This window comes from Anguilla rostrata, chromosome 1, assembly GCF_018555375.3.
Source record: "Anguilla rostrata isolate EN2019 chromosome 1, ASM1855537v3, whole genome shotgun sequence".
Lineage (NCBI taxonomy): Eukaryota > Metazoa > Chordata > Actinopteri > Anguilliformes > Anguillidae > Anguilla > Anguilla rostrata.
Window position 1 is genome coordinate 44,758,932 of NC_057933.1, and position 23,461 is coordinate 44,782,392.

Here is a 23,461-nt window from a genome sequence, read left to right on the forward strand (position 1 = left end):
TGTCTGTAGGCCAGTAGGAGTTATGTTGATGATATTTGACAAGCACTACATTTGCCCAAGTGGAGTTGCTATGCTGAGAAAAAGATGCTGCAGTCACATCACCGTAAAACTTTGAAGCCCTTTTCAACACATTTTTAAAAGAGATGACAGAACAAAGATTAAACTTGCAAACAGGATTAAAAATTGTGCGCTGTTTTGATCAGCGGGGTGTTTTCTGTTTTAAACTCTGCCTTTAATCATAGTGATATGAAAAAAAGCAAAAAAGCTAGACAAAACATCAATAGAAATCACTGGTGTCTACCAGCGATCATCGTTATTCTTAAAACTTCCCTGTGCTGCCCTGGTGCTCATTGAAGGTTTTCTTGGAACAAGAAAGACATGAATGTACAGTACAAAAAGTAAAAATATAAATAAGAAGAAGAATGTTGTATTTAACCTATTTAAATAATACCCTAAATTTGATCTTCTTTTGCTCTCAATGATGCAAATCCACTTTATGTTTAAAATTGTCCTTTGCAAAGAAGCATATTTCCAAGAAAATGCTCATGAGCTGTGAATCGCACTGTATGCATTTTATGCTTGGAGAGTGCAGAGATTCGTGTGGACGCATCACCTCTCCGACAACTGTACATTTTCAAATCTCAATGCTGAGGTGTAGTGAAAACTGAGTGAGTGATAGCAGGCCTCCGGCAAGTGTATACACCTGTGGGGTAGGCACTACATCAGTGGTTCCATCCATTACCATAAAAGGAGGGAAACAGCCTCTGATTATAGGGAACAGGAACGGAAATAGCAGGCACACAGAACAACATTAGCATAGTCCCAGACAGCTTGTTAGTTGAAGTGGGTTTTAATTAGCTATTTTCCTGCTAGCAAATGAGGAAATTATCAGCAGCCCAAAACAAGCTGTAGACAACTGGGCCCACGACCAACACACACACACACACACACACACACACACACACGCACGCATACATATGCACACACACATACACGCGCACACACACACACACATGCATTTTCTCATACACAGACATAGACACTAACACACAAATATAGACACAAAAGAAATCATTTCAGCCTTTGGCAGGTGTTTTATTTTCCTACAATAGATGTGACATTAATACTATTATTTTGTTTTAAGTGCTTAATAATGTCCAATTCCTTTCAGATTGATCAAATAACAAGCACATTAAACTGTGTATCTGTTTGTACAGGGCTTTCTTCGCCAGGTTATCTTATTTGAATGTGGCAGCATTATAAGGTGGCCATTTTTAATTGGATTGAAAATTCCAGTCTCTTTAGTTAGTCGGTACATTAATAATGAAATGAAAATCCCACACTTGCCTCCTAGCCTGTTGATAAATCTAGTACCCCTGCTAAAACTGTGTTGTTCCTGCCTGGAATTCCCTTGGTGTTCCTTTATCTCTGCGGGTGTCTCAGTGATGCGGTGCACTAATAAGGATTTTGCATATCCTGGCTCTCTTTGTTACTGTTGTGCCAATTGCAGGTTTCCTGTGGAATAGGTAGGAATAGTCAGGGTTCAGTCTGAATTGTGTTCATTAGGTTGGCAGAAATAGTGTGTGATGTCAAAGTTGTCCATGTTTAATTCATTTGTGTTTTAAGTCTTAAGTTGAGAGGGAGAATGACACCCAAAATGTCCCAGGTGCGTTACAGCCATGGTTGCCATTTGGCCATTGAAAAGTATGTATAGTAATCAACATTCCATTAAAATATATAACCTCAGAGATACAACAATGGGTGTTGTTCGGAACTGAAATGTTTGAACTGTGAAACCTGAAACTTTAAAAGTCAAAATACACCATTTTTAATGTGAATAATTTATTGGAATGTTTGCTTGCGTTGCACTATTCTCATTTAAACGTGCTCTTATTTTAGCTGCAAATTACATTCTTTGTCAATAACCAATCACCAAACAAGCTGTAAACTGGGATCACTGGACATTTAAAAAAATTAACACTGGGTTCCCAAAAGCTGCAGTATATTAGAATATAACATAAATGCAACAATAAAAATAGTCTGTCTGTATTTGACAAATGCTAGCATAAACGCTGCCTTGTTTTCATCTCATTATGCCATTCCCTTGGAAACTGATTTGATGGATGGACCAAACCTTCATCTAGAGAGGGACAGGAGTTCTAGTTTATCTGGTTTTTAATGACTAAAAAGGGTGACCCCTTATCTTTTTTGTACCAGTTATAATAACAAAGAAAATAGATGTTGTTATAAGGATAGCACTAAGCGTAGCTGCCTGTGCTACGTGCGGGTTCACAGCCTGTTCAGCTGGCCGGTCTGTCTGTAATTCTGAGGTTCATATTGCTGATGTTCTATTATATTTCAGTGGATTTTCAAGTCTAAAAAGGCCCGGATCTGTTACTGTGGGAAGCAAACAGAAAGGAGCACGTATTTATGTCAGCAGTAGGATCCATCCCTTGGTATCGACTTGTCAAACTCTCAACCTCCCTCAATTTCCAAACTGTATCAAGCTTTAAAAACATGAATGATTTGATCAAATGTGAATTTGTGTCGACTTCAACATTTCATAGTTTAATGGAAGACCCTTGTACTTCTGAAGGTTTATCAAAATATAATATGAAGCAATACAAAGCACTCCATTCCTGTGAGACTTCTCTACGTTTAAATATTTCAAATGTTTTTCTCTCCGACAAAAAAGAAAAAAAAAATACATTTTCTAGTCTGTCTCCACATCTTAGGCGACCTGCTATGTGCCTGAGGAAGACGGATGAATATGATATGACTGCTGCCTCATCCCTGATCCTGCCTTGGCTGGTAATTGGAGAGCTGGCACATCACACAACCAGTGACCTAGAAAAAAAAACGTGTTGATAACAATCCTGGCTCCTCGTTCTTGGCTGCGTGCACTGACGTTTTGAGCACGATCATCACAGGGCATTTTTGGGGAGGGGGCCATTTAAGTTCAGCCTTCCTTGGGAAGAATTCTGGGCAACATTCTTTGCAGAGATGGTGGGGTACATTTATGTCAGGTGCTTCTGTCCTTCAGGGCCTTAGGACCCACCGGTGTTCCCTCTACCTGCCCCATTATTGTTTTTGGGGTGTCATTATTTGGACATTCACCTCACAGAGTCTGGCAGGTTCAGATCAGATGCCAATTGAATAGGGACTCTACCACCTCCAAGACTTTGGTCTAGCAGAGCATAGTTACTCATCCCCAATCTGCGGTTGTATGCCTGCTCTGCTGAAAAGCACTAGCTGTGGAGGAACACAGACTGAAATCCATTAGTGATTCAGGCTGGCTTTAGCTGCAAAAGCATTATGTTCATGTACCCATTATACAGCCTATATTAAGTGCATTTCAGTGGAACAAAACCTACGGAAATGGTTTCCATTTGCATTGAAAGCTATAGGTATGTTTGTATGAAACGTGTGTATCATCTCTATTTATGATTATGATTTCACTGTGTAGTGATACAATGCTCTCCTCGTGTTAAAATTAGCCTTCTGAAGCCCAAGAAGCACATCTCATAATGAAGTAAAAGGATTACAGTTCAAATGCTATTTATGACATGGCAACAAAGTGACAGGGCACAGGTTATAAATTTATAATGGGTTTACCATAGAAAGACAGTAGCATATGTCAAGTAGGAACAAATTTGAACACTGCACTGTGACATGCTTGTCTACAATGTTTTTGTATATGTGTATTATATGTCACAGAAATGGTGACCATGGAATTAATGTAATTAATAGAGGAATTAAGAGTATGGTCTTATGTTTAATTTATGTTTTCAAGTCACCATTTCTTTACTCATTCTGTTTCGTTCTGATTTCGCTAAAAAATTACAATGCTAACACAAGAGGCTAGTCCCTTCACCCAGAGAAAGACTTTTTTTTTTGTAGAATATTTTTTCACAATGATAAGATGAAAACAAATGAAAAAATGTTGCTACTGTGTGGAAAAAAAAGAAAGAAATTGCATTCAATGAGATCATAGTTCTGCTGTTCCCAGCTAGGAGAAATGAGGTATTCAAAAAAAAGTAGCTTGAGGTCAAATCTGACAAGATCTGCATCGATCATAAATGATATTACACCGTGAGCCTTTTTAAGAGGGTGTACTTTTGAGTGGTTCGACACAAGAAAATGCATTGTGTCTGTATCTCCCATCTGAAATGCATCGGTCACGCCGAAACCCTCTGGGGTAGACCTGTCAGTGGCCGACGGAAGAGTCGCAGTGCCGCGGGGGCTGCGCGGTTCTCCCCTTTGCCGGAGACTCGCGTCTCCCCCCCCCCCCAAATTACCATGCCGCGGAGAAGCGAGGAGGCATCAGATACCTGGATGAAAGCGGCCCCCTTCCTTTGACCTTCCTCCTCTCCGGGTTTTTAATGAGGCGAGCCGGGCGGGAGAGGCGGGAGAGTGGCGTGCGCCCTCCATTAGCGGCGGGCGAGAGCGCCGCTGCGCTTCCCCCCGTCAATTAGCGCTGCCAAACTCGGGGCGCGCTGATTGCTGAAGGAGGCGCGGGAAGCGAGAGGCGCGAGCTCGGCGCTCAACACTCCGCCGCATATTAATTAGCCGTCCTCCCCTGGATACTCTTCACACCGGCAGGAGGATCCGGATCACGGCAAAGCGCCATCACTTCTTCATACCCGCTACCAGACAACTGCACGTTCTTTTAAAAATAGAAATAGCCCTCGTAACAGAAAGCATTTTATTATTCAATACGTGGAATGAGGGTGGTTGTTTATATACGGGCTAATGAAAGCTTTAGCTTCAAGTTCATTATAAGCCGTTTGGTTATGGTAAGAAAAACTTGCTTCTTGTCTAGATTTCAGATTAGTGAGCAAGTGTGAATGCACACGTGTAAATGTGTAAGTGTGTGCTTATATGAGAGTGTAAATGCATGTGTGCAGATGAGCACGTGTGTGCTGTATGTGGGAAGTTACCGTACTTTTGTTGGCCCTCGGTGACCTGTGAGAAGCTAGAATAGATGTGATGAAAGCCCGCTTGCTTGACTCTCTTAAGTAACACTTCCCTGAGAGACACCACTTCCGTGAGCCAGCTCTGGATAGACAGAGTGCCCCGGCGTTCATCCATGTGCATCGCAGACCCTCCACATTAATCACCCGTCTGTCGCTTTTACCGTCCCTGTCTCAATTTATTCACACCGCTCTCCTTCCTTTTCCCTGAATCATGGCTAATTAGGTACCCCCCTGAATCTGATTTTCATAAAATCTAGGCGGTGGGGGGTGGGGCAACATGCTTTGCTTTTGTTATGGAAATGATTTTCGCATAGGCTATTTCTAAAAATGTCATTCAGAGAACCTATTGTCATTTACTTTAAGGGCATCCATATTATTACTTCACCCCAAAATAATATAAATAAGTGTGAAAATATTGCAAACCTAGGTTTATCTTTTCATTAAAAAGGCCTTTCGGCTTTTTTCTTTATTTCATTTCTTGATTGATCTCATTAACATTTCCTTTTTTATGGAACATTACTATATATCACGTTTTATTGTTAGGCATAAACTAAATTGAACGCAAGATTTCTTACTCTGGAAAAATACCCTGTTTTAAAATACACATTAAATGTAGAGTTCAATAATGTAATGCAATACAAGAGCTGACTTTATCATGACATCCTTATCTGTAGTTATTTCTTTTTTCTACTAATTTGATTGTAAATTATTGTGATATATTTCTAGAAGAATACTAACATAGAACATTGAAACTTTCTCGTGCACAGCAAATAAATCTGACATTCAAGTTAATATATACAGTATAGTCTAAAAATATAATCCTTTTTTCATGCTGAGCACATCCTTCGTACAGTTTGATGGCCTTTTTGTTCCTGTCCTGTGCACATCAGTGCAGAGTTGTGGAGCAGCTCCTCAGTGACCGCGGGGGGCCCGGTGCATTTCGTGCCTGATGGGCCCTATCACTCCCTGTCCCTGAGCAGGGAGGCCCTGGGCCTTGGGCTAGCGCCTCCAGCACAGGGCCGACTGCGGCCTCTCCAGGGCGGTCTGCTCCCGCAGTCAGGCGGCTCAGAGGTCAAACACAAACGGTGCCGATGCTTCTCTGTTTCTGAAGGTGTGCTGAGCGGTCAGTCAGACAAATGGAATTTGATAGATGCTAAAATGGTAAGTATTTTTCCCATTATTAATACATGTAATGTAGTATGTTTGGGATTAAGGTATTACTGTACCTTAATTTGATAAAACGTCAATAAAGTTTCATATAGAAGCCATAAAGAAATCATTTCTTTGTGTGTCCTACGCTGTGCTGCCATTACTATTTAATTGAAGGTTTTTATGGACAATGGAATTATACCCAAATATATAAATGATATCCAAATTTATAATCAAATTATGCTCAGAAAACAGCTTCAGCCTTTTTAAGTCGCTGTGCTTGTGCATTTGGCAGGTAAATTATAAATTAAATAATAAATAAGACATTCAGATGACAATGGTTACTTTACAAATGTGTCTTCTTCTCCTTCTCATTATTATTATTATTATTATTATTATTGTGCTGGTCCTGAATCTGCAGCCACTTCCAATAGCAAGCCGTTGGTCCTCTTTCTGTGTCTGAAGATTTTATTTGATTCATTCAGACCGCCATCGCTGAGACACTTCAGCTTGCATCAGAGAGCTGGGCTGGATTAACAGAAGGGAGTCTTGAGGTGCATTTGGCGGGGGTGTGATTTGAGAAGTGCCAGCACTGGGACGGCTTTGTTGAAGGGACTCCCCCGGTCCCCACTGGACCAGTGCTTCAGATGGCAGGTGTCTGCTCCTGGGGGAACAGCAGAAGGAGACTAATCCCCTACCAATCCAGAGTGGAGATCAGCGTGCGGCACGGAGTAGTCTTGCATTCCAGAGCTCACTGTTGTGACTTCACCCGTTTCTCCAGAGGAGACGGGTGTCAAAGCAGGGGAACCCTTGCTCAAATTAGGGCACACCCAAATCAATCTTGGGATAGCATTTCTCTATGGAAATTGTGGGTAAGGGTTGGAACAAATGTTCATAGAGAAGATGGGTACAGTTTATTGGACAGAGATATACTTCTCAGGGAAGAACAGCAATTGCTCTTGTGTGCATTCAGCCACTAAAAAGAACAGTCACTGACTCAGTAACTCATTGTCTCTCAGTAATCCAGGACCTGAATGGCGGTTTGTGGGTGAAATGCATTCAGTAAAAAAGTAGGTTTGGTTTGCAAATTTCAAAAGCAACAAACTTTTTGAGTTCACAACTTCTGCTGGTATATAAGGACCTCAAATTCTTAGCCCTGTAGAGGGTAAAAAGGTAGACTGTTTCACATTCAGAGTTTTTGATGAATTGAGCATCTGGTATGGACAATCGCCATCATCTCTTTTTGGTAGCTTTAAGCAAATATTAAGCTTAACATGTTAAGAATATTGAATTTTATGTGTATTAGTACAAATTAGTCTATGCATAGAGATATCAGAAAATGCATTAATAATGTATAAAGACATTGTAGAACATGTATCATTACACCTATCACCATGCCACTTATAGAGCGGTCCCCTCTGCCATTTTCCCCTACTGTAGCTGTAGTGTCTAAAATTTAAGAGAGCAACACTGCTGATGAAATCAGACATTGGGACAGGGGTATCACACTAAGGGTGCAACATTAGTGACTTCTGTCACTCTACAAATGTAATTAAATATATATTAGGTCTATCTTTAATGATAAGCACTGGGTTTAGTGTATGAATTGTCTTACTATTGACTTATGTAGCGTGTGAAATTGAAAAATGTCTTCATTTTCTTTTCAAATTCCTTTGTCTGCAACCTGTCTGTGTTCTGGTAATGAAGCCATAAATTTACTATTTCAACATAACGTTAAAGTTTAACACAGCATAAATATTTTAAGGTAAGGACAACTGTGTGCTGCGTTTAATTAATATCTTCCTCCACCTTCCATAAATTTCTAAGGAAAACAAATTTGCAGAAAAAGTGCTGATTTATTTAAAACTCAGTTTTATGCATACATACCAGTCTTCAGGTCTGGCCAGTACTTGGGTGTGGGACCATCAGGGAAAACATTTAGTTGATTTTGTTCGGTAACAGAAGTACAACACATGCTAGTCTACTAGAGCCACATTTATATACACTGCAGGGGTTAGGGTTATAATGAGGGATACTGCACAGTGCTGTCTCTGATATTTGGCCATTTTCATTTCACTTTGATTTTATGCCGTCCACTTGGCAATAACAGTTTCAAACAGGAAAACTGGTCTAGTGGCTCAAAGTGAAGCTATATCATTAAGTATGTCCCCACAATATTACAGAAAGCATTCAAACCTTCCTATTTCCATCTGAAAAATTTGAACCTCCTTAAAAGCACAACAAACACCCAGTAAATATATGGATAGGTGAAATCTCTCGGAGGCAGGGACACAGACCTTCTCATTGCAGATTGACCATGGTTTTGCTCCAATGGTGTGAACGCACCATAAGGTCAATATATTTGGAACCACAAAATTTCAAATACAGTATCAGCAAAATCAGCTTAATCAACTTTTTTTTACCATTTGTACAACCTGGGTTATATCTCAATTTTGAACAATTTTGCCGGTGTTTCCAAGTTTAAAATATCCCTTTTTATTGTCCAGTTTTAAAAATGCACGTGCAAACATACCGATGGCATTGGTCTTCTTGAGGCAGTATCATAGAAAGTCTTTGGCAGAACGATGCACTGTGTCTTTATGCGGTGGTCACTGCGGCACTTCACGGTGCAGTTCACACTCTTAAGACTACAGCAATTCCCTGGCACGCCCAGTCACTCCTGGCAACAGCAGACCTTCAGCTGCATTAGAGACCACTCTTCATTAGCATCACACGCTCAGTCCAAGAACCCACAACAACAACGTTATGCACTCAGCATAAACTGCTGCATTTGCATTTCAATAGCTGATTGCACCAGAGGTTAACCAAGTCCTCTCTGCCACAGTGATTATGCATACTTAAATATGAAACATGGCACAGTATACTGTGTCCTCCAAAACTACTGGGACCCTTGACAAAGATTAGCAAAAAAGGCTGTGTAAAATAAACGTTAGGGGTAATGGCCAATATTGGATGCATTTATACTAATACAATTGCTCAGAGAAAAAGTATTTCTTTATTAGTACCCCTGTTTTCTGTACTTTGTTCACCCTCCCTTTTCAGGAATAAAACTTTTTAGCGGTCTTCTATAGAATTTTATGAGCGTGGTGAATGTATTGGGGGAGATATTTGAAAATTTCTCCCATATGGTCTTTCAAGATCATTCATATTTTTTGTCAGTGCCCTCTTAGATTCAAACCACAAATTTCAGTTCAACTCTGGAGACTGAGACGGCCATTCCAAATTTTAATTCTGTGGTCAAATTAACCATTTCTTGGTTGAATTGAGGTATATGTAGGATCACTCTCTTGTATAAACGTCAATTTGTGGCCAAGTTTGAGCTTGCTAGGAGCAGGGAGAGGGGATGCAGGTTGTTGGCCAAAATGTTTTGCTTCTTAATTCCATTGACATTAACAAGAGCCCCTGAACCCACAGAAAACCCTCTAACACCAAAGATTCACCACCATATTTCAATGTAGGAATGACTTATTCAGAACTGAAAACAGAGGTCCAAATAATTTTAACATCTATCCTTTTGGAAAATAAGATTATAACGTCTTACAGTCTACTTAAGGCATGTTCAGTGAACAAGAATCATATGTGGTTAAAATGCACATTCTCAGCTTTTATTAACAGGTATTTTTTTTATAAATTGTGGCTTTACCGTGTAGAAATTGCAGCACATTTTACAGCACCTCCCCTCTTCTGTGAAACACGGTGCTGGGAGTGTTATGGTTTGGGCTTGTATTGTTGCCACAGGTACTGGCTCACTTGTCTTCATGGATTATGTAGGTACTGATAGCCGCAGCAGAATGAATTCCAAAGTGTACAGAAGCATATTATCAGCTCAAGTTCAAGAAAATGCCTCTAAACTCATTGGATAGCACTTCCACCAATAGCAAGACAATGATCCCAAACATACTGCTAAAGCATTAATTTTTTAAAGTTTTTAAAAGCCGAAATTTCTTGACTGGCCAAGTCATTCACTTGATCTCAATCTAATTGAATACACTTTTCATATGCTTAAGAGAAAACTTAAGGCATTAGCATTAAACTTAAGGGATAAAACTTTAAGGAAAAAAGGAAAACTAGCCACTGAAACAAGCAGGAGCTAGAGATGGCTGCAGTATAGACCTCACAGAGCATCACCAGAGAAGATACTCAGCACCTGATGTCTACAGGTCACAGACTTCAAGCAGTCATTGCGTGCAAAGGATATGAGACAAAGTACTAAACGTGACTACTTTCATTTGCATAACATTAATATGTCCCAAACATTATGATGCTGAAATGGGGGGACCATGTATGAAAAGTGCTGTAATTTCTGCATAGTAAAACCACATGTGAATTGCTTTATTACAAGTCCAAAATGAAATGGAGTACAGAGCCAAATCAAGAAAAAGGTCTTTGTCCCAAACCTTTTGGAGCTCACTGTATATGTAGAGGTTTTTGTGATTTTGGAGCATACAAAATAGCTCATTATCAATTTTTTATTGTATGCAGATTTTTTTGTTCATCTTTGTTGAGGGACCAATAATTTTGGAGGCCACTGTATGCCAGTAAAGAAGGCTTGGAGGTTTATATGATACTAGTCAGTAATACTGTCATAATTCAGCAAGGCAGTATTATGACACTACCAAGAACATTATTGGCACAGGTCACTGCCTGGCATTTGAAGTTATTGGAACTGATAAATATGAGAGAATTGTGATGCAAATACACATGCCTATAAACAACAATTTTCCTTCATTTATTTTACAGATGCTCCTTTCCTGAGACTTATTGGACCATCATGACCTGATAAGGTACATATTATAAGAATTACAAGGCTACGTGTACAGGATAGTCAGTAGAGGAAAATAAAACAATGCTTCACTGTCCATCTTTTGTAAAAATTTAACAAAATATTAATGTCATCATTGAAATGACTATTTAACTACTTAATAAGTATGTAACAAATGGTCACTCATGCCATGAAACCCCACATTGCACATGCACTCTCCAAATTTACAGCATTGTGGGAAGAGACCAGAAAAACACCCAATCAACTTCTGCATGAAAGGTGGTGATGGTATTGTTTTTTTTTTTTGGTTAATCTAACTTTGTCTATGCATGCATGTCACTGGATATCAAAAACTATGAAATTAAAATTTTTGGATAAACTTACACTTATTTCAGAAAAAACTTAATGTTAATACTTAATGTTACAAAACATATTTAATTTAAAGGCATACTATGCAGGATTTTTACATAAATGTTATAATATAACTATGCTAAGGCGTATCTGTGATGCACTGGCAATTTCTGCCTTTCACCGAATTCAAGCACCTTTAACTGTATGTGTCATTCTAAAATGTGTTTGGGACATTTCTGGGCGTGGCACCCTTTTCTGTGTGGAAGGGGTGGGTGCAGCTACAGGGCAGCAGATTTTTTGTTGCTAGGTAGCTAGCCTCTGTAATGGCTCAGGTACAGCAAAGCAAACAGACAATCCAACAGGGCTCAGTCAAGAACTCAAGCTAACCTTGGAATTGCTTTTCCTTTGTAGCATCAGCTGAAGTTCACCAAAGGGATGACAAGTGATACAGAGTTGTCTTGTTTTCTGTTGTACCTGTGAGTAATGTTACCTGTAGCTATTCAGACCGGAATGTCTGTTTTTCAAATTACAATATTTGTACATTTCTAGTTTGTGGTCCTGACCAGACAATGTAATGTCAGGTCTGAGTAATTGATGGGAGAAATGTACTGGACCATTAGTTTCTAATGAATTCATGTATTGCTGACTTGGTCCAGAACTTTGGGGTGAGTGGGTGGAGTTGAAGATGAAGGCGTAGTATCCTGCATAGTATACCTTTAAGTATATGATACACACGACATATCTTGATGCGACAGTGCAGGAATGGATAGAAGTAGAATACCACTTGAACAGAAAACCGAATAGATTTCCATATGCCACAATTCCAGTGTAAATCACAATTACATACAACTACTGACTGTTTTAAGCATAAGTTTAGTCATCTGTGAAACCAAAGAACACCCAGAAAAAGAATAAGTGGGTGAGTGGATTCTACCTGAATGTGGGTCAGATTCGGAGCTGTGGGAGAGAGTAACTTCTGACAGCCACATACAACGGTGTCAATAGCAACCTGATCTACATTTGCCTCGTAGCACAGAGATATCAGCAAAGGATGAGTGTGTAAAGAGGTTGTGAACAGACTGTCACTAAGTTGTTTTTTTCCCCTCCCGTTACATTCCATTCTGTTTTTGTGTTTCGTTCCTGATCCTGTCAGATTCATTTTGAGCGAAGCAGGTCGGGCCTTCGGGTTCGTGAGTGATATGGAACAATCCGGAAGGCCCTGATGGCGTGCATTATTCCTCTCACAGGCTCTCCCTGCTGCTCTTCTTCTCCCTGCCTGCTTTCCTTCTCTCCCTTCAGTCACTCTAATAAATTATTTACAAGTAGTATAGATCTACAAGCACTCAATACACCATAGTCACTCAGCCATAGCGCCCCAGGGAGAAGAATATGGCCGAGCATTTTACAAAAGAGCAAGCAAGCGAGGCGAAAATGCGACGCTCTCCAAAAGGTCATCATCACCCGCAGGGGCTCCTGTGATATTTTCATTATTGGGGTGGGGAAAAAAAGCATTTCCATGTAATGTGTGCCACCTTTAAATCGGTGGCCATAATCCACATTCAGTGTTGAGAAAGAGAGGGAGGGAGAGAGAGACAGAGAGAGAGAGAGAGAGAAATAGAGAGCGAGAGGGAGAGAGAGAGAGAGAGAGAGAGAGAAATGGAGAGAGAGAGATCCATTCAATTCCGTTTGCATTACAGAAACGTCTCCCCTGCTAAACCTTAAAATCAGATAGGCTTTGATTGTTTTTGTTAGATACAGTTTAATCTCAGTTATCTCCTGAACTGGTCTGTAATTGAATTCTTCTGGGATGATCGGAAAGGCTTCCTATTAAGGGCAGATCTCTTTGTTTCAAAGGTCTGAGCCAGCAGCAGACCGCCTGTTTGGTGAAGGTTTTATGATTATAATTCTCAGGTTGGGTAGATTCCTTTACATCCTTGTATTTATAGCAATCCTGGAGCCCACAAGGTCTGTTTTTCACATTACACTGGTCTTAACCACAACTGATAAAGTACAGTTTCTCTGAGCAACTTTCATTCAGTCAGTTAATAGGGAAAAAAGGGAATTACTGGTTCAGACATTAAAAAAGATTATAAATCTTTTAGCACTATTTTGTTTTCCGTGAACTTCCATCTAATTATTTTCAGGGAAGACTACTAAATTTGCCTCAGACAGTGAGTCTTGTTAATGAAATCAGTTTGACAGTGTAATTAAAAATAGAATGACATATAGAATTATGATTGGACACAGCCATCAGCAGTGAGCATCTTATACTGAATATTTTGAAATGGATGGTCTTGAAATTAATGATGAAATATATACTTCATAAAAGCCTGAAACAAATCCTAACACACAAAATGTACCTAATGGTTAAAAATATAACCATTGCTTTATTGTACTCCGGTCAAAGAATCTTTCAACCAGCTAATCGTATCAGTCTCAGTAAGTAAATCATACACACACGCACAGACACACACACACACACACACACACACTCACACACACATACACATACACACACACAAACTTACTGCTTCCACTTTCTAATAAGGAAAAAGGCATGAAATCCTGGCTGTATAATGATGCCAAACTATTTAAATTATGTGGATTGTCGTGTCAATAAATAATTTTTCCTTTTTGTCTGCGCTCAGAGGAAGGGAAGTGGATAGTGGGGGACGGATGCCATATTTGAATCCGAACAAATGGCGCTTATGTTGTGGTTTCAGTGGCTATTGATGTAAACAGCCAGAGGACTTCCTACCAGCCTGCCCAGCAGGCCCGAAGCCTTGAAAAGGCAGCATTCAGACTGGCCGCTTTCTGAACCAGCGTGAAAGAGGGAAACGCATTTAAGCGTCTCCCCCGTCCGGCCGCGCGACCCTGCCCACCTCCTGGCCCGTTACCAGGACCGGCACCTGTGAGGAGCCCAAGCCCCACAGCATCCCGTACCGACTTCAGCTTTCCCAATCAACCCCCCCCCACCCCACCCCCACCCCCACCCCCGCCCCAGACTAATTTGGCAGCCACCACAGTGCGCGTTTGTTTGTCTCATGCAGCCCAAGATACTAATGGAGCCAAGAAGTGCTCTTTCATTAGAGAAAGAGCTCTGTCTTTTGAGCATCCTACTCACTCCTCGAAAAGAGACAAAGCGGTCTTTTTGCGCCCTTGAGGACCAGATGCACTAGGATCTGCACCACAAGGCAAAAACTTTTACCCGCCCAATTGCGTTGTTTGTGGGCCCTTAAGAGAAGGAAAAGTCGTGACCCCGTCAGTGAGCTGCGGCTCATCTTCAGCGGGGGACAGAGGGTCATGTCAGCCATCTTTGCTTTCAGACGCAACCCCTGAAGGCATGTCAAATGAAACAGATTGTCAGTGAAAAAGACTGTCTGTGAACAGATTGTCAGTGAAACAATGTGTTGAAACGGAATGTTGGTGAAACGAAATGCCACTGTGAAAAAGGCTGACAGTGAAGCAGATTTTCAGTGGAATAATTTTGATATAGCAGAATGAAAGACAGCAGAGTGCCGATGAAACAAAATGGCAGTGAAATAGACTGTTGGAAATGTTGGAATCTGCATGTCAGTATAAGACTGTTAATGAAACAGATTGTCAGTGAATTCGGTAAGAATAGAATGTCAGAATTTCAGAATTAACAGAACAGAATTCCAGTATGAAAAGGGAAGAGAATGTTGTCTAACAGCATGTCATTGACATAAAATGTCCCTGAGAACAACTTTTCATGAAACAGAACATTGAGGAAACACAATGTAAAGGAAAAGACAGTTGTCATCATTGTTTATACTTAGCTGTTCAGGGACACTTTTTTTGTTCATCATTGAAATGCACCCTCTACAGAGAATTTCCGGAATGCATCACAACCTTCAATAGGTTTGGAAACGAGTATTTAATGTGGACCGCATACACTGTAATGGATTACTGCAGGTGCTCAACAATTGCTAAAGAACGCCCATGTAAAAAAAAAAAAAAAATCTGAGGTGAAAAATAACTGAGGTCTCTGGGCTGATTTTTAAAAATCATTATTATTTAAATGTCTCCCTGGCATTCAAGGCATTATGAATGTTTAATCCGGCACGGCATTGGAGCTTGACTTCTGCCACGAGCACGCATGGTATGCCTTCCACTTCCGAGATTTACACAATAGAAAACAATGGAGCCGGAATTGAAGTCACGCTGGGGTCGCTGCCTCCCTCGTGAGTAGCATATGAATGCTGGCGTAGTCCGAAAGGGAGAGGGAGAAACGGGCCTTTATGAAACCCATGCGCTGCGCTCTACAACCATGCCAATAAAAGTAGGCTTAACGCGTAAGCTGGTGTTAATTTGATCTTGAGCATGTACTATTTTTATCGCGGAAAGCTCAGAAGTGCTGCTAGCGGTGTGTGCAGGCCGTTTGTTGATTGAATTTGGGAGCACGTCCTCAGATCGATTCATTTCTGTCCACCATTTTACATTTCCCTTGTTTGAGTCAATGAACTTTGACCCCAGATGTAAGCAGGCCAATAAACAAAACCAGCTCGACAGTGCATGCGTGTTAACAGCACAATGCATTTAATAGATGCTTTTAAACTGGAAGCGGTGAATAGATGGAAACCACAAAATTTCAAATAGCATTTAAATATAAATCACAGGCAAACCATGCTGTGATTGAACAATGATATGTGTAATGTTTCTGAATGTGTATGGGAATGCTGCTATCAACCTAAGGGTACTGGTATAACACATGTGGTTTAATGGCAGGGAACCTCCCTTCTTTATATTTTTGAATAGGTTGGTACAGGTGTGTTATTACCGAAGATAATCTTTTCTAATAATACGCACCTTCATGTCCAACAGAGATCAGTATTTTACCTCTGTATATATGCAAACATAACGTTAATATGGTTGTTTATAGCATATCTTAAGTCAGAATAGTGTACAGAATGTATATTAAGAATAGTGTACAGAATGTACCCATTAATGGTCAATTAATGGGTACACTCAGTGGTAATACCTTAATACTTACTTTATACTTTATTTATTATAGGGATAAAATGTCATATTTGATATATTCATAGAAATTACACAATTCCAGTTGCAGAAATGATAGATCACATATAGGGATAGCAGAATGTAAGTGCTAACAACCTTTGAATGAATTGCAACAACTCTAGATAAGTTTCAAAGCCACATGGGATTACTTAGCAATTCTCTGTAAATTAGTCGACACATCTACTGTGGCAATAGCTTTTTTTCAGGGGTCGGGATGGGGCAAACACAAAATGAGGACTGAGTTCAAAATAACTGTAGGTGGTGTTTGATACTTTTTCTGAAAAAAGGAATGTGATTCAGAGCTTGACAGTGCAGCATCAACAGGCGAAGGTATCGTATCTCATAGTCTGCCATGTTCTGCCTGTTGAACACAATTATGGTCTCCTTCTCTGGGTTTCATTGCTGAAGTTGAGTCACCAGCTACAGTCGGCATTAATCACTTATTATGTGAAGGACATTTATAAAGCATACAATATCATTCCTACAACAGATGTCTCCCTTTATTGTTGTTAAAAAGACCGAAAGAAAAGCAGGCTGAAAAATGCTTCTAATAATTTCAGTTCAGGCTGTTTATTGTCAATGGGATGGGGGATTACAATAATTTCTCCAAATAAAAGAAACAATAAAAATAAAACATAATATTTTTCTTACTATCCCAATTCCCTTTCAGAGGTAGGACACTATTCTCAAATATTTAGCTTACACAGAACACACACAGAATACACACACACACACACACACACACACAAGAAAGGAAATCATGTTTCCCTTTACCTCAAAAGCCTTTAACTTCAGAACAAGTAATTGATTAGTAAATATTCATATATTATTCACAGTTAACATACAATACACTAACTTACTAATGTATTGTTTCGAAACTGACATTGATGAAACTCACCGTTGTCATTAAAAAGGTTTTGTTTTTGTACTTTTATATTTTCCAATTTGAAATTGTAATGTATATTTATATTTACTTCAACAACTCAGAATGGAAACTTAATTTAGGTAAATTTACCCAGGGTCCTATCTCACAATCTGCATTACACAGTATTTTCCCGATTGCTTCCATTCTCTCAACTGGTTGAGATGAATGTTTTACCTGTGTTATCTATATAATTAACAGGACTTAAGATGAAACAAGCAACCGTATAAATAGACACAATATCCAAATGTACATAGTCGATTTAATTCTACAGTCAAATAAAACACCTAGAAAACACACGCGGAACCACACTGGCCAAGGACACCTTCATTTGCGGCTGTTCCATAGCTGTGAAGGTCAAATGCCAAGGGAAATTAGAATCTCTCATCATCTGTGCGCTTTCTCCCACTGCTCTTTGAGTTGTGCCTTCTTTGACTGCCTCGCATCGAAGGCAATTGCATTAGGCAATCTCACTTATGAGCCCACATCAAACAATATGAAGAGCCCCTTTTTATTCTTTAAAATATGAAAATAATAATAACGATGATGATGAACCCCAAGGCTTTTCACGGCGAGGCAACGTCGACGAGCGTCCTGACGGAAAGAAAAACACACGAGGAGAACAAATGAACACGGCTGTTTTCCTCTCGCCCGTTCGCTTTCTCTTTCGTTTTTCTTTTTGCCTTTCACAACAAGCTCATTAAACTGTGAGTAAACTGACATTTCACCCGTACTTTTCCTGCCTTTCTCCAGTTTCAGATCATTAAGTAGCAGCGTGAGGCACAAAGGTAGCTCGCCGAGTCTTTGAGAGAATGTCTCGCATGGCAAGCAGGCGTTTTGATGAGCTTGTCACTCCCTCACCCCAAACATGTCTCATTAATAGTTCAGTCAAACTGCCCCCCCCCCCACCCCACCCCACCCCCGTTCCTTTCCCCCTCTTTTTTGGTGCTAATTAGCTCGCTTTTTCCCCTCTTCTCCGCTTCCCTGGTTACATCTCAAAGGGAGACGGATATGATTTTTCTTTAACCCAAAGGCCAACTTAATCAGCTGAATTAATGACTTTATTACCCGTTAGGCTCCGGGCCATGCAACACATTTCTCCAATACCCAGAGCTCCCTCTCTCCTCTACCCCGGCAGGATCCACCACCTCTAAATCAAGAAACAGAAGGGGGGGGGGGGGGTGGGGGGGCTGTTCCAGATATGGATAGAGTTATGGAAATCATAATGTACACCATTAGACTGTTGTAAGGCAAATCGAATATATACTCCAAACAAAGAACTTCCAAATTCTTTCTGTTGTTTCTGGCAATTAGCTTCCAGAACACAAAAAATAAGGTGGTCAGAAAGGTATGGTTGTTCAGTAAAATAAAGTACTGTAATTTTCCATGTGATAGTTGTTGTCATTGTCTTCCAGATAACACAACAGAAGCACCCTAAATCGGTTGTTAAAATAATCACACCTTTAGTCTGTGATGTTTGCAGTGGCAGTCAGGTTTGGACCCATAAGCAAATGGAAAATCAACGCTGAAGACGTCATTTAATTCTTGTCTAATTCCAGCCTGCTGGAAATGCCAACTGGACTGAGATGAATGTTTGCTTGTTTGCTTTCGTTTGGAATCTCCCTGTTCTGAAAAGACAAAGGGCATTTGACAACAAATCTCTGGCTGCACATTTACAAAATATTAACTAGATGACATATTATCTATGTGCAAAGGTATGTAAAGAACCTGCTCTCATTGCAAAAATGTACATAATAGTTTCTGAATGCAATCATGGCAAATTAAAAACAGAATATCTGAGACTTGGACATACACATTAAGGAGTGTAATCGGACCAAGTGAAAAGGCTCATTACTTATTTCCACTGCTTTCAAATAGGTGTTATATAAACTAAATATAATGCAAATTGTTGACAATTATCACCCAGGCATTCACAGAAAATGCAATATAAAAATGTGTTGCAATTCCAACTCATAATTGCAGCAAATTATTACTGCCTTATATTATTTTATTTATTTTTACAAAGAAGAGATGGCCAGTTTTCAGAACCTTTAAATAAAAAATTCTTATAAAAGAATATGCCATATCACAAATACTTGTGTTGGTGATGATACTAAATACATACTAAATTTGTATTTGAATCAGTATATCTAAGAGTGGGAAAGAAAAATAATCAAATCAGTGCCTATCCCATATGCCTATTTACATGCACGTTACGCTTAAATATAAATTGATTTTCGCATGTCATTAAGAGTCTAATGCTTGAAAATCTGATACACTAATAATGAGTTGGATTTTCTTATTTTTCACTTATAAATGTCACTGTTAAGACACACAAAGCACTCCATTTTAGTTACTTTAGAAACTTCTCTATATGTACATATAAATGATCTGTTAAAAATTACTATTACACTAGCATAATTAAGCATCGTCTTAACCTGCTCGAGGTTTTAGTATATTTTTTAAATGATATGTAATTCAAGTCAATAAAAATTTGCCTTACAAAGGGATAAATAAAGCAAATCTTAGATGCTCTGTGACGTGTATAGATTATTATCTTTGTGACATTAAAATGACTGACATCAAGCAAATTTCGGAAAATAAACCGTATATCTAAATCCTCAAACTATGCTGTCAGTAAGTTATTTTCATGAAACCTAGGAAGTCTACCTGCTTAGTCGCGTTAACTTATGTAGTGTTATGAACTCGAGGACATCCAACAGCATCTCGTTAAATGCATGCATGCATATGAAGTGGATTGCAAGGCGATTAAAACGTTTATTTTACAGAAAAGCCTAGTGTAACTTCTGACTATAATGGGTGTGTTATTCCAGAGTCGTATGCAACCGTATAAAATAGCCTACTAAAAGCTAATATTTTTTTATAGATGGTTTAAACAAGGCTGCACTTCGGTGCCCCTCAGCCATAACAAATCAATTTCTTGTTTTTTTCTCTGGGAAGGTGTGGCCACCCATTGATAACTGAGCGAAATTCAAATCTATGATCCCCACATTATTTTTCGTAAAATTGCTTTTTCCTTGAAATGACAAATAAACTAAGTCAGCGTATTGAAATTTGGTCCAATAGTTTTTGTTACTTTATACTTGTGATCCACTTTTTCCATTATTGCGCTTGTCCCGTAGGACCTATTAGACAATTACACCTGAGTGACGCTGTTTAATATGGGGTGAAAAATACCTGCGTTCCTCACATCAAACACTTCCTCTCTGAACATTTCCTTTCCTCCGGTGCTGTAATGATGTGCGGAGTCGCGCGCGGTGGAGGAGGAGAGAATTATTCATTAGTTCTGCCGTCCTCCTGAACCGCGTGTTCAACAACTTTGGAATGAACACGGAATTGTAAATTAGCTCGCAGCGAAACTGAATTAATTGGATGTCCTCGCCCGCTCGTCAAATTCGGGATGATGTCATCGTCCCCGCTCCACGAAAATATTAAGAATAGACCTGGAATAGACCTTTTGTGAAGCTAAACAGTGCACCGCAACATAGAGCATCGCGCCCCTTACTATAATGCATCTACTAGCCTATGTTAAGACGAAACGGTAGGCCTATTTAATTTCGACTTTAATGTAACTCACAAAGGTTCAATTCAAAAGTGCAGCATCACAATAGATTTAAGGAAGGCTCACTTTTTTAAGTATTATTTATTTATTTATTATTATATATATATTTTTAAAACATATTTCAGTTTTGGCTGGACCGCGGGGCCAGCCGTACAAACGCGAATGTCTGTGACTGAGTGACTGAGTGATCTGACTGAGTGATGAAGTTACACCATTGGTCGGCTGAGTTATGAAGTTACACCATTAGTCGGCCGGATCACGTGTGTTAGGTCCGGCCATATACTAGGTTTCCTAGTCTTGTTTATTCCAGAAAAGATCATTCCACTACATATCAAAAATGTAGCCATTTTTAGTTTGAGGTTACAAAGACCACCACTTGAATGCAAAGAAGCATTGCATATTGAATTTCTATATTGAGGCGATTAATTAAGGATGACATCTCTCCCCCCCCCAAAACCTTTTGTTTCCTTCCCAGTGAATCCTTATAGCTCACGATAAAAATATCTGTCAAGAAGAACAGGCTGGGTAAAATGTGTGAAACTTCTCATCTTCTTCGCTACAAATGAGTTGTGGAAACATTGAGTTTACCAGAGCACCCTGTCTCCTCCTTGCTAAATTAACAGGCCCCGCTAACAAATTATTTACCATGCAATTAGCATTATATCAAGTACGGAGTTGTTCAAAGAATTCAAAAGTGCTGTTTAAAATGTCAGATGCAAAGCTATACAAGAGTTACTCCTAGACATGCCTCCACAGCCTTACGTCCATCGTGTCAGTTTTACAACAGTTGGTTGTAGGTTATATTTCATAGTCATTCTCTTATAGATTACGATTAATCTATAGGGTATTATGATTATGTAATTGGGCACTATTATTTATCAATAATACTTAGTATCATTAACTATTTTTGTTTTTACCATTTCAAGGAAATGCATTAATATTATCCACATAATTTTAACTTTTTGATTTTTTTTTAGCAATAACAATAATTTCCAAGTGAAATACTGGAAATGCATATCAATTTGATGCCACGAGTACCTGGACTTGGAGGGCATTAACTGTTTAACCTCTTACTTACGCTACATTGTTACACAGGACTGGGGAGGTTCTGGAGTCAAGGGTCTGCCCACACTGATGCACATGCCATGCCAGGGACCGCTGTGCGGCAGCCACAGCCACAAGAAAGAAGTCCCAACCAGTGGTATTTTTCCAGCCTTGCTAAGTAGAGCCCAAAGAATGGTTCATTAAGATGGAACAGAGATAATTCCAACCAAAATGATTAGGTACTTAATTAAAGAGGCTTAGCATGCCATCCATGATTACCAACTTAACGGTGCATGTTGTGCAATAACCCAACATTGGAGAGACCCACAGTTCTCAAAATGCCATTTTAAAAATTAATTATATTGCTACAAATTTGTCCAGACTTGATATTTGGCATACTTAGAAGGTACCCGTAAACTAATATAGTAAGACGGTAAAAATAAGCATGCACTCCACCCCCCCCCCCCCCCCACCCCCCATTTGGATGGGCTGACAGAATTCTGTTTGCCACTCAGGTATTGACGCATAATTCTGGAAATGCTGTATTCCTGACAACAGTTTTAATCTGATAAAAGTACATTTTTTAAAATGCTTGTACGGTGGGGGAGGGGTGGCTATACTCACAAAATTCAGTCCCCTCCACCCAATGTCACTGCTGCACACATGGACTCTATTCTTTATACTCATTTGCCATCTAGTGGAAGGAAAGTAAACTGCATTTATTGGCCCCCATTAAAGTATTTATATAATAATTAAACTTTTCTAACTGTAGTAAAAAATTTTATATAGTTAATAGAGATACTGAAACAGCCAAAACCAGATTCACAGAATTAGCAGTTACATCGAAAACCTTTTTAAATTAAGTAACAAGGACATTTAACCATACATACTGTAGTTACAGTAATTGCCTCCTTATTTAGTCAATCAACCAATTAACTACATTTGCTTGATAATTACATTCAGCAGATTGAACACAGCAAGGCGTAACTACAGTCAGTCCTATTGAATCTAAACCTCACTTAGACTGAACCTTACCATCAGAGTGATGTAGTTACCACTAAAGTTCAACAAACACACTATGCCACGACCAAAAAAAATTAGAAGAGGTGAGAAAAAAAGCTGTTATATGTTAAATATATTGGTCTGGAAAGGGTTACGAGCAGCGACAACTCATCCAGAAAGTCACAAAAGATTCCAGAAGAACATCCAAAGAACTGCAGGCCTCAGCTAAGGTCAGTGTTCATTTCTCGACAATGACCTGCTAACCAAGAGAAACCTGAATGCTCATCTGACATTTGCATGAGATGAGTCAAAATGTGAACTACGTGGTTGACACAGGTCCCATTATGTCTGCTGTAAAGCAAATACAGCATTTCACAGTAAGAGCATCATACCAAAAGTCAAACGTGGTGGAGGTAGTGCGATGGTGTGGGGATGCTTTGTTGCCTTGGGACCAGGACAACTTTCCCTAATTGACGGAACCACACATTCTGCTTTGTATGACCGGTCATCTGTGAGCTGGAGCATAATTGGCCTATGCAGCTAGAAAATGATAAAAAACACAAAAGAAAGTCCACATCTGAATGGCTCAAAAGAAACAAAATGAAAGTTTT

The 23,461-nt window shown here is 39.5% G+C and overlaps 1 long non-coding RNA gene across 1 annotated transcript; it reads left to right on the plus strand.

Moving 5' to 3' along the window:
* The first annotated feature begins 7,036 nt into the window (after positions 1-7,036).
* Positions 7,037-16,106, plus strand: LOC135239942 (uncharacterized). The gene is made up of 3 exons (XR_010325536.1): positions 7,037-7,890; positions 10,887-10,930; positions 13,983-16,106. It is a non-coding gene; the product is annotated as an uncharacterized LOC135239942 (long non-coding RNA).
* The last annotated feature ends 7,355 nt before the right edge of the window (positions 16,107-23,461 follow it).